We start from the raw sequence: 10,796 nt of genomic DNA, 5'->3' as shown, positions 1-10,796 counted from the left end.
AATTGTTCTGACCCAACATCATCCTCCCAGCATGAAAGCCCTTCTTCACCTCATGAAAAAGCTTAGATCACCAAACACTATGATGTTGCACCAAGAAACCAACAACACTTCCTTACAAGATACAAAATTCCAGCCTCTAGATCTCTGGGATGAGGGATCCATATATAGATGATTGCAGGGGGGTGAGTCAGCTTCTGAGATTTTGATTAGTTTCCTCTCTCTGATAGTTCTTGATTCCACTTGGAGATTGATGATCTCTTACTCATCCCTGGGTGAATTCAGAGAGGCAAGTGTCACAGGAGAAGTTTCTAGAAGATTCCATGATGATCCACCTTGCAAATTGTCTCTGCCATTTGTCTACTCTCACCCATCACACCCTACAGAAGGGCTTTGTAGTATGCATTGCACCCTTTACACTGGGCAGGTGAGATGCATCGCACCCTCTGAACTGGGCAGTCTGTATGGTCCAGCTTTGACCAATTCTGAGCGGTTTTCTGTGGAGAACTTCTGGGAGATGATGTAATCAGTTGACCTTGTTCCTTTAGGGTGTGAAGCAACACTTTTAGAGACTTAGGAGCCCTTGGTTTATGGACATGTATGACTGGGGTTGCAGTGCCTAAAAATGTCTATAACAACCTGCAATATAGACCAATCAATCACATGATCAACATCTTTGACATATATTATGAGTAATGAAACATGGAAAACATCATGGAATTTCACTATCAAAGGTAGTGCAAGTCAATATGCCACTAGTCCAATCCTCTCAAGGATCTCGAAAGGCCCACAATATTGAGGTGCTAGCTTCGCACATGACCCAATCCTCAAGGAGCTCTTCTTGGGACTGATGTGCAAGTACACATGTTCCCCAACCTATAACTCCTTAAATGCCCTGTGTTGATTTGCATTACTCTTATGCCTGTCTTGTGCTACCTTTAGATTCTTCTTGATGACCTAAATTTCTAGATCCATCTCTACCATACTATCTAGTCCAATCAACACCATGTTCACTGGATCACTCCAGTTTATGGGAGTATTAAAACTCTTCCCACAGAGTGTCTCAAACGAACTCATCCTCAAATATTCCTGATACATGGTATTGTACGCAAACTCCACATGTGGAATATACTCTTCCCACTTTCGTTGCTAATGCATCACATACATCCTAAGTATATCCTTTAGTATCCTGATGACCTTATTTGTTTTTCGATCTGTTTGCGGATGATAACATGTGTTGAAGGCCAAGTTTGTACCCAATCCTAAAAATAACTCTTTCCAGAACCTAGAACTGTACCTGGCATCTCTGTCTGATAGATCTTCTTTGGAACACCATGCAACCTCATTATATCTATGATGAAGACTTGCATTACCTCGCTAGTTGAATAAGTAGACTTCACTAGAATGAAGTGCACTACCTTTGTCAACCTATCCACCACAACCATAATAGAATCATGTTGTCTAGATTTCCTTAGCAAACCTGTACTGAAATCCATGGAAATGACCTCTCATTTCCACTCTAGAATCAGAATCGTCTATAGTAAGCCACCTAGATGCTTACATTTTTCTTTTACCTGTTGACAATCTGAGTATCTAGCCACAAAATTAGTCACTTCCTTCTTCATATTAGGCCATTAAAAGAACTTATTCACCATTTTCATTGCTGTTTGATATCCCAAATGACCTGAATATAGCTTAGCATGAAATTCCCTCAAGGTAACCTTATTGAACTCATTTTTGTCTCACACATAGATCTTGTCCCTAAATTTGACCAAATCATTCACTATGAGATGATAATTGACATCCTGATCACCTGTACCTAGTTATAACATATGCATAATATCCTTGTACTTGTCATCGCTTTGTCTTGCCTGTAAGATATGATCCTCTAAATATGTCCCATAAAAACTCATAGTGGCTAAGTGATTTACCTGTATCCATCTCCTAAGAGCATATGCAACCATTTTTCCTTTCCCTTAATGTACCTGATCTCAAATTCAAACTCATTGATTGTCGCCAACCATCTAGCTTGCCTAGAATTCATATTTGGTTGGTCAAATAAGTATCTCAATCCACTAGGATCACTCATCAAGATGAATCACCTACTAAGAAGATAGTGTCTCCACATCTTCAAAGCATCGATGATTGTTGTCAACTCAAGATCATGTGTCACATAGTTCTTCCCGTGCTCATTCAGTTTCCTTAACTCTTAACATACCACCTATCCCTCCTGCATAAGGACTCTACCAAGTCCTCTTTTGTAAGCATTTGTACACACCATGAAATTTTTATCTGGATCTGCAATCTTTAGCACTGGAGCATTTTTTTGGGTATGGAGCCTGATTATCTTATTTATTCAGAGGTATATCCACATTGGACCCCAGTTCCTAACGGGGCAGAAACGTCGTCAAGGGTGGTCCAAGGGGTGCAATTCCCCCAAATCTTAAAATAGATGTAAAATTTCCTTGTAAAATATTATAATTTCATAGTTAATCTGGGCCATTCATTAGTCGGATGATCTGACATAGAAGTTATGTTCAATTTAGTTTTTTTTTTCCCTATAAGGAAACCCCCTAGATTTATATCAGGGAATTGTATTACGGCTATATATGTGTATTCTAAGCGATAAAGAGATAGCATATTGTGTGATAGTGGAGATGAAAATTACAGTGCATCTGTTGTAGGTTTCATATCTTCATTTTGCTAGATAATATAAAGGAAGGAGTGGTTGTTTCTCCATGGATGTAGCCCAAATTGGGTGAACCACATATATTTGTGTCTCTCTTGTTTTATGTGTTTTCTTTGTTTGTGTTTCTACAATGTTTTATGTGTTCCATTTCTCTATAATATATAATTTTATAGTAGTTGGTATCAGAGACGAAGGTCTATTTGGTTGAGAAACTCGCAGGAAAGAAGGGTTCCTAGTTCGAGTGGGAGAAATGGTGAAAGATGGTAGGTTTAGGGTCGAGAAATTTAACGGCCAAAAATATAATATATGGAAAATGCAAATGGAAGATTATCTATATCAAAAATATTTGTACCTACCATTGAGCATAAAAATAAAGAAGCTGACGAGTATGATAGACGCATAATGGGAGATTCTTGATAGAAAAGCACTTGGAACAATATGGTTGTGCCTTGCGGCATCGATAGCCTTTAATATTTTAAAGGAAACGACAACATAGGATTTAATGAAAGAATTGGACAAACTATATGAAAAACCCTCGGCCTCAAATAAGGTATTTTTTAGAAACGTTTATTTAATATGAAAATGTCAGAAGGTGAATCTGTTGTTGATCATTTAAATGAATTTAATACGGTTACCAACCACTTAAGTTCTATGGGGGTAAATTTTGAAGATGAAATTAGGGCTCTATTAATTCTGTGCTCATTTCCAGAAATTTGGAATGGTTTAGTTATGGCCATTAATAAATCTATCTCTCAATCTAGTACTTTAGTTTTGATGATGTTGTCAATGCCATCCTTAGGGAGGAAATGCGACAGAAAAGCTCCGGTGAGACATTAGGTAGTGCTTTGACTGATAAGACTAGGGGAAAAATGGAAAGAAGAAAGAGCCTAGGATATCACAGTGAGTCAAGGAAAGGAAGAACCAATTTCAGATTGGGGATAGTGTGCTGGAAATGCGGGAAGAAAGGACACCTAAGGAAAGACTATAAGTCTCAGAAGGGAAAAGAAGCAGATGCACATCAAAAGAACAATCATGAAGCAAATGTAACAAGTGATGTGTTGCAAGATGCTTTGATTCTTTCATTAAAAAATATTATTGATGCTTGGGTGGTAGATTCAGGGGCCTTATCCCATGCCACACCTGATAGGAAACATTTTCATGACTATGTTCAAGGATATTTTGGACAAATTCGTCTGGGTGATGATAAACCCTGTAAAGTTGTTGGAATGGGTAAGGTTTTTATAAAACATTCGAATGGAAACCAATGGCTATTAAAGGAGGTAAGGCATGTTCTAGATCTGAATAAAAACCTAATTTCAGCAGGGCAGTTGGGAGGTGAAGGTTATGTAACTACTTTATAGATAAAACCAGGAAGGTAACTAATGGAGCCCTGGTAATAGCAAAACGAGAATAGGTGAGTACATTGTATTTATGCAATGGTATTTATAATTATGTCAATGCTTTAACCTTTACACGAGTAGATACAACATTTTGGCATCATAGGCTCGGGCACATGAGTGAGAAGGAGATTCAAATTTTTCACTCAAGAAATTTGTTGTCAGGTTTGAAGCATGTTGATTTGGAATTTAGTGAAAATTGTGTTTATGGAAAAAAAAAGAGAGTCATATTTCTTAGAGTTGGGAAAGAAAATAAAAGTGAAAAAATAGAGTTTGTGCATACAAATGTATGGGGACCTTCTCATTTATCATATCTATGTGTCTCTCACTATTATGTTACTTGTATTGATGATGTAACTAGGAAAACCTAGATTTATTGTATTCAGAATAAATCTGATGTATTTGATACTTTCAAGAAATGGAAAGATTTGGTTGAGAATGAGACAAGAAATAATTTGAAGTGTCTCATATTAGACAATGGAGGAGAATATTGCAGCAAAGAGTTTGATAAGTACAGTTTAGAGCATGGACTTCGTCAAGAGAAGACAGCTCCAGGAACACCACAGGAAAATGGTGTGTTAGAAAGGATGAATAGGACATTCATGGAATGTGCAAGGTGCATGAGATTGCATGCAAGATTTACTTTACAATTTTGGGCAAATGTTGTAGATATTGTTGTTTATCTAATAAACAGAGGCCTTCAACTTCCTTGGATGGTGGTATTCCAGAGGAGGCATGGACAAGTAAAAAGGTAAACACTATTTTTTAAAAACTTTTGTTTGTGAAGCCTTTTTCCACATTAATAAAGAAAATATAACAAATCTTTAGGAAAATAAAAGAAATGGACCTTTATTGGATATGGTGTTAATGATTTTAGTTATTGCTTATATGATTATGAAAATCACAAAATCATTAGGAGAAGAGATGTCATATTCAATGAAAAGGTTTTATATAAGGATCAGATGCAGGAAAAGAAAGAGGAAAAAGAAAAAAAAGAATACAATAGTGCTTGATGAGATCACAGAAAAAGTAAAGGTGTATGAAAATCATAATGATCAACAACCACAACAATAACAAAAACCACAACATTAACAGGAACCTCAAACACCTCAAAGTGGTGTTGGAAAATATACTATGATAAGTAGACCCCCTGAATGATACTCTCCTTCATTATATTATGTATTGTTGACTCATTCTAATAAACTAGAATGTTATGAAGAAGCAATCCAGGTAGAAACCAGGAAGAAGTGGGAGTTAGCCATGAAAGAAGAGATGGAATCCTTGATACATAACCATTCTTGGGACTTAGTCAGGTTTCCTACAGGTAAAACAACATTGCAAAATAAATGGGTTTACAAGTTGAAGGAAGAAGATGGACGTAGAAAAAGGTATAAAGCTAGACTTGTGTTGAAGGGGTTTGTACAGAAGAAAGGTATAGACTTTGATGACATATTTTCTCCTATTGTTAAAATGACTTCAATCAAAACTATTTTAAGTCTAGTAGCAGCAGAAGATTTGCATCTCGAGCAATTAGATGTAAAGACAACTTTTCTCCATGGGGATTTCGAGGAAGAGATCTATATGCAGTAAGCACAAGGGTATGAGGTCAAAGGGAAGGAGAAACTAGTGTGCAGGTTGAAGAAGAGCTTGTATGGCCTAAAACTGGCTCCAAGGCAATGGTATCTAAAAGTTGACAAGTTTATGTATGAACAAGGTTATACTATATGTCACTCTAATCATTGTGGTTATATCAAAAGGAAAAGTGATGGTGGCTATATTATATTGTTATTGTATGTAGATGACATGATTTTTGTAGGGTTTAACATGCAAGAAATAAATGTGCTCAAAGGAAAATTGGAAAATTCATTTTCAATGAAGGATTTGGGTGCTTCAAAACAAATCCTTAGTATGAGAATAACTAGATATAGGAAAAATTGCAAATTAACATTGTCTCAGAGTGACTACATACAAAAGGTGTTGGAAAGATTTAATATGCAAAACGCAAAACCAATTACTACATCTTTGGCTAGCCATTTCAAACTAAGTAAGGAGATGTGTCCCAAGGCTTAGTAAGAAATGAATTATATGTCTAAAGTTCCATATGCATCATTAGGTGGAAGCTTAATGTATGCAATGGTTTGCACAAGGCCTGATATTGCACATGCAGTGGGAGTTGTAAGAAGGTACATGAACAATCCAAGAAAAGAACATTGGATGGCAGTGAAATGGATTCTCAAGTATTTGAGAGGTACCACAAATCAAGCATTATGCTTTGGTGGTTAAAACATTGATTAACATGTATATTTTGATGTAGATATGACAGGTGATAGAGATAACAAGAGTAGCACCACAGGGTATGTGTTTACTATAGGTGGAACAACTGTCAATTGGGTTTAAAAAATGTAGAGTGTTGTTGCACTTTCAATGATGGAAGAGAAGTATGTTGCTACTATAGAGTCTAGTAAAGTAATGATTTGGTTGCAAAAGTTTATGGATGCATTAGGTAAGATGTAGGAGATATGTAGGTTATACAGTTACAGTTATAGTGCCATTCATCATTTCATTCCAAGACTAAACATATACAGCTCAAGTACCATTTCATACGGTCAGTGTTGAAAGATGGATAGTTGAAGCTAGTGTTATTGTTCTATGATTTTAAAGATTGGTAAGAAAAAATTCACAAAAGATACAACAAACTGCTTAGGAGTCTAGGATCTAGCCCTCCTAGACTGAGAGAGGGATATCTGTGTATTTTTAGGATTTGGCTTTGTTTTCAATGTTCTAATGTGTTAGGTTAGATGTAAAAATGAAAGATATTTATTAATTGATTGCTTGGTCATTTGTTTGTTTTGTTGGGGTAGATCGTATATGAATCTTTTCCATTAGGCTATGGAGTCAAAGGTTGGTGGGTAACATCAATTTTCCAAATCATTTACAAGGCAAGATAATTGTTTATACTAGATCTAAAGACAGAATGAGAAATGAGATGACAGAAAAGTGATATCATTAATGATTAAAAAGTAGTTAAGTATTTCTTAATCATGCATCAGGAGAAATCATTTAGATTGTAAACACAGATAGAAATAACGTGTTCCAATAGCATATCTTAATCTATAATTTATGCTTTACAATAAGACTTAATGATGCATAAATCAATAAAACATAGATACATTCAGCACAGAAGGAAAGGCATCACCAAGTCAAAATAGATCAAGTATCTTGCAAATGGTCCTTTTTTGTTGATGCTCCAGCTCAAGATTACAATACTCCAATGAAAAAAAGATGGTTCAAATGACTTGGGTCCAACCCCTAATACTTCCAATGCATGAAGTATTTAACTCGAAACCTACAACGATTTGCCTTATACACTTGGAAATCTGTTATTAATTACAACAAAAGAAAATTGACTAGTGTAACCATGAAGTGGCCACGCTGAGAAAACTGGGATAGCTGGTCCTCTTTTTCAGAGATGATGTTGCCAAGAAATTAATTTTGTTGTAGTAGCACTACTGACATGGTTGGTGCTGACTCAGATTTACGTTGTCACTTCAATCATCTTTGTCTCGTTCCTCCTAATAATCACATAGGTCACTCCATGCTTCTTCATCTATAATATTGATCTTCATTAGCCTCCTGTATATTTCATTAGCTTCAGTGTAATTTGCAAAAGTCAGTTTAACCACAAAAACATATAATCTAGATTTGATTGCTGATAGCTTCCAACAATGCCTTTCCTATTATGTTTCCTTTGATGTTGGAAATATTTGCAGCATTCATGGCTATACCATGGAGTTTCTTGACATAATCCTCTCTGGCCATGAGCTTATCATTTATGACAAACAGAAAGGGAAGACCTTTCTGATTTAAAGGTTGAAATCTGTTGAAGAACCAGTTCACTATTAGCTCTGGATTTTGACACTTTTCTCCCAACTGTACATTTAATCTCTTCTTAGTCAGCACCTTCTTCACTTGAAGTATAGTCTCTATCTTGTCTTCTACTCCCAACTCTTCCAGCTCATACCTGTTTCTTGAAGTTAAAATTTTGATTATCCGATTATCTGTTGTTGGCATGTCTCCCAAATCTTCATTAGTAGCTGAAATAGATTCTCTAGCCTTCTCCACTAATTCTTTATGTTCAAAGATAATTTGGATGCTAGGCCAAATTTCATTCATACCATTGATTATGTTGTTCCAAATAATCTCTTTCACTCTTCCTCGAGTGTTCCCAATGGATGATTCTTTCTCTGACTTTTGCAACCTTTCAATCAAGGTCCTTTCCCTCTGCATCTCTACTGAGTGGACACTTTCAGCCCTTTTGATTTGATCCTGCATCACATTAACTTGAGTTTCTAGCCTCTTAATCTCCTTAGTCTGCAGATTCATGCCTTCCATTGACCTGGCCAGTTTTTATGTGTTGCTTCCTGCTCCTATGGAAGCACTTGCTAGAGTGTTTATGGGAAGAGTTGTTAGAGGAAGGGCCTCTATTGTTGTGCTTGCCATTTGTGCTGCCTTTTCTTTCTCTTGCACCATCTTCCCCATCTCTGCTTCCATTTGTTTGATCTGGATAGACTACTCCACTATTAATTTCATCATATCAGCCTTTTGGCTCTCTGGTTCCTCTATCTCCTTGGTCATTGGGTCATGCATAGCAAGCATCTTGAGCTTCTTCTTCAAAATTTATATATCCATCTCTTTTTTCTTTATTATTTCTTCAGTTGCTTTCACGTTTGAGGGATCATACCCAATCTTCACTACTAATTCTTCTAAAGACTTAATTTTATTGTCCTTCGATTGTGATGAAGTCCTTTCCATCTTTAACTAGGACTGAGCATTTGATAGGGCTACCTGCATTTTAAACAAATTCATGGAAGTGTTGGTTAGAGTAGATGAAATCATTTCACCTATTTGCTTGTGCATTTCTAGCTGATCAATTGGATGAACACTTCTTGCATCAAACTCAAAAGAATTTTTCTTATATTCTACTAGACTTTTGGGCTCTGTTGTCTATGCTTCTAAAAATGCCATATTCCTTTTTTCCTTTTATGAATCAAAGGCAAAGAGAAGTCTGCCTTGTGAAATTGCACTATGTTTGCAAAATTGAGCATAAATGTTGTTTTTTGATATTTCATTCCTGATTTTAGTCTCCCTGAATGTGTCAAATATTGTCTCTTCCTTTTCTTCAGTCACATTTGTAGATGAGGACACTTGAAGAGACTGATGCATTTCTAAAATCGGAGTGGTAGGAAAGGATTTCCCCCCAGTTGGGGATGAATCTAGAATATTAATGATATTGATGACTCTTTGCTACGGTGTTCCTTTGCCTATTTCCATGTTCTTTCTAGGCTTCTTCCTGTATTTCAACTTGAATTTCCTCATAGAAGTATCAGTCCCTAGTGACTATTCTTCTCTAGGCATTTTCCCTGTTACTCCCTGTTCTTATTCTTTTCCCTTTTCTATTTTGTCTTCAGTAGTTTTCTTTTCCTACTATCTTGGAGTCTATGCACTGGAAGAAGAGATCACTTGTTCCTCAGCCTCCTGCAATGTATTAGGAATCCACTCAATTTGGTTCATGTATTTTTCAATTTCAGGACTTGAGTGTGAATATAGGTTGTTGACTTTTTCTCCACCCTCTACTTGGATATCATACCCCATGGATCATAGGACCATGTAAAACTGTGGGTGAAATTCATTTCTTTCATTCTTTTATCTACCTCCTCCCCTGCTACTTTGTTGTTACAAATGAAGGGACCAATCTGAGATTTGATCCTAGACTGGGACTTTTTCTTAGCTGCTACAAAATGCACTTCATCTTCATTAATCATTTGCCTCATGTATTAAAGTGCAAAGATCCTCATGGGGAGGAACTTTGGCAACTTATAAGGGGCCAAATCATAGCCATATACTCTTAATTCAATGTAATTTTAGTACAAGTACCAATCACCTATTCTGGCTCGGTCTCTCAACTACATAATTCTTCTTATTTCTTCACTGATCATGGGTTCTATAGTCCCACTGAGGAGGCTCATTGTTGGGTGAACAAACATTTCTACAAATGTTTTGTAGCTGAAGTCTTTTGATTCCTTCATCACTAATATTGTCCAAAAAATAATAGATTGGGGTTCACCTTCCTCATTCAACTTGCTCATTGAAAACTGGAACCTGTCTTCCTGAAAATAAACAAACATATAAACCAAAACTGAGGAGAATTGAAACACTTCCTTTGTGAAGAAATTGAAAAACTTCTCATGAATGACATCTGCTAAAAATTGGCAGAAATTGAAGAGGACAAAGGGCTTGGATTCGGTTGATATAATAGAAAGGAAAGCTATGATAGCTTCATCAAGCCATTGATCTGAATAATAGCCAAGTAAATAAGAAAGAACAGTGACAATGTGTCTAGTTCTATATGGGAAAACAGAGGAGGAATAAGGAGGATTATTGTTTGGAAGAGGTGTGTTCTCAATCATGAAAAGTTCTAAAGTTCTATCTCTCTTAGAAAAATCAAGCTTATGATACATTTCAGTGAGAATCTCATGGGAAAATAGAGTAGTTCCTTTAATAACAGGGACCTGCATCATCTGCATAATGGAATTGGCATCAATGGTAAACAGTATATGTCCTATTGGGGCCATCACTGCTCTTTACTTTGGATTGTAGCATGAGTGGAATTTCCTGTCTGCAAGTGGTATGTGATCTAAATCCAATGGTGGGTG

This window comes from Pinus tabuliformis, chromosome 2_1 (genome assembly GCF_031772625.1).
Source record: "Pinus tabuliformis cultivar Carrire ecotype Pingquan chromosome 2_1, CPIR1, whole genome shotgun sequence".
Classification (NCBI taxonomy): domain Eukaryota; kingdom Viridiplantae; phylum Streptophyta; class Pinopsida; order Pinales; family Pinaceae; genus Pinus; species Pinus tabuliformis.
Note: the sequence above shows the minus strand (reverse complement) of the source record.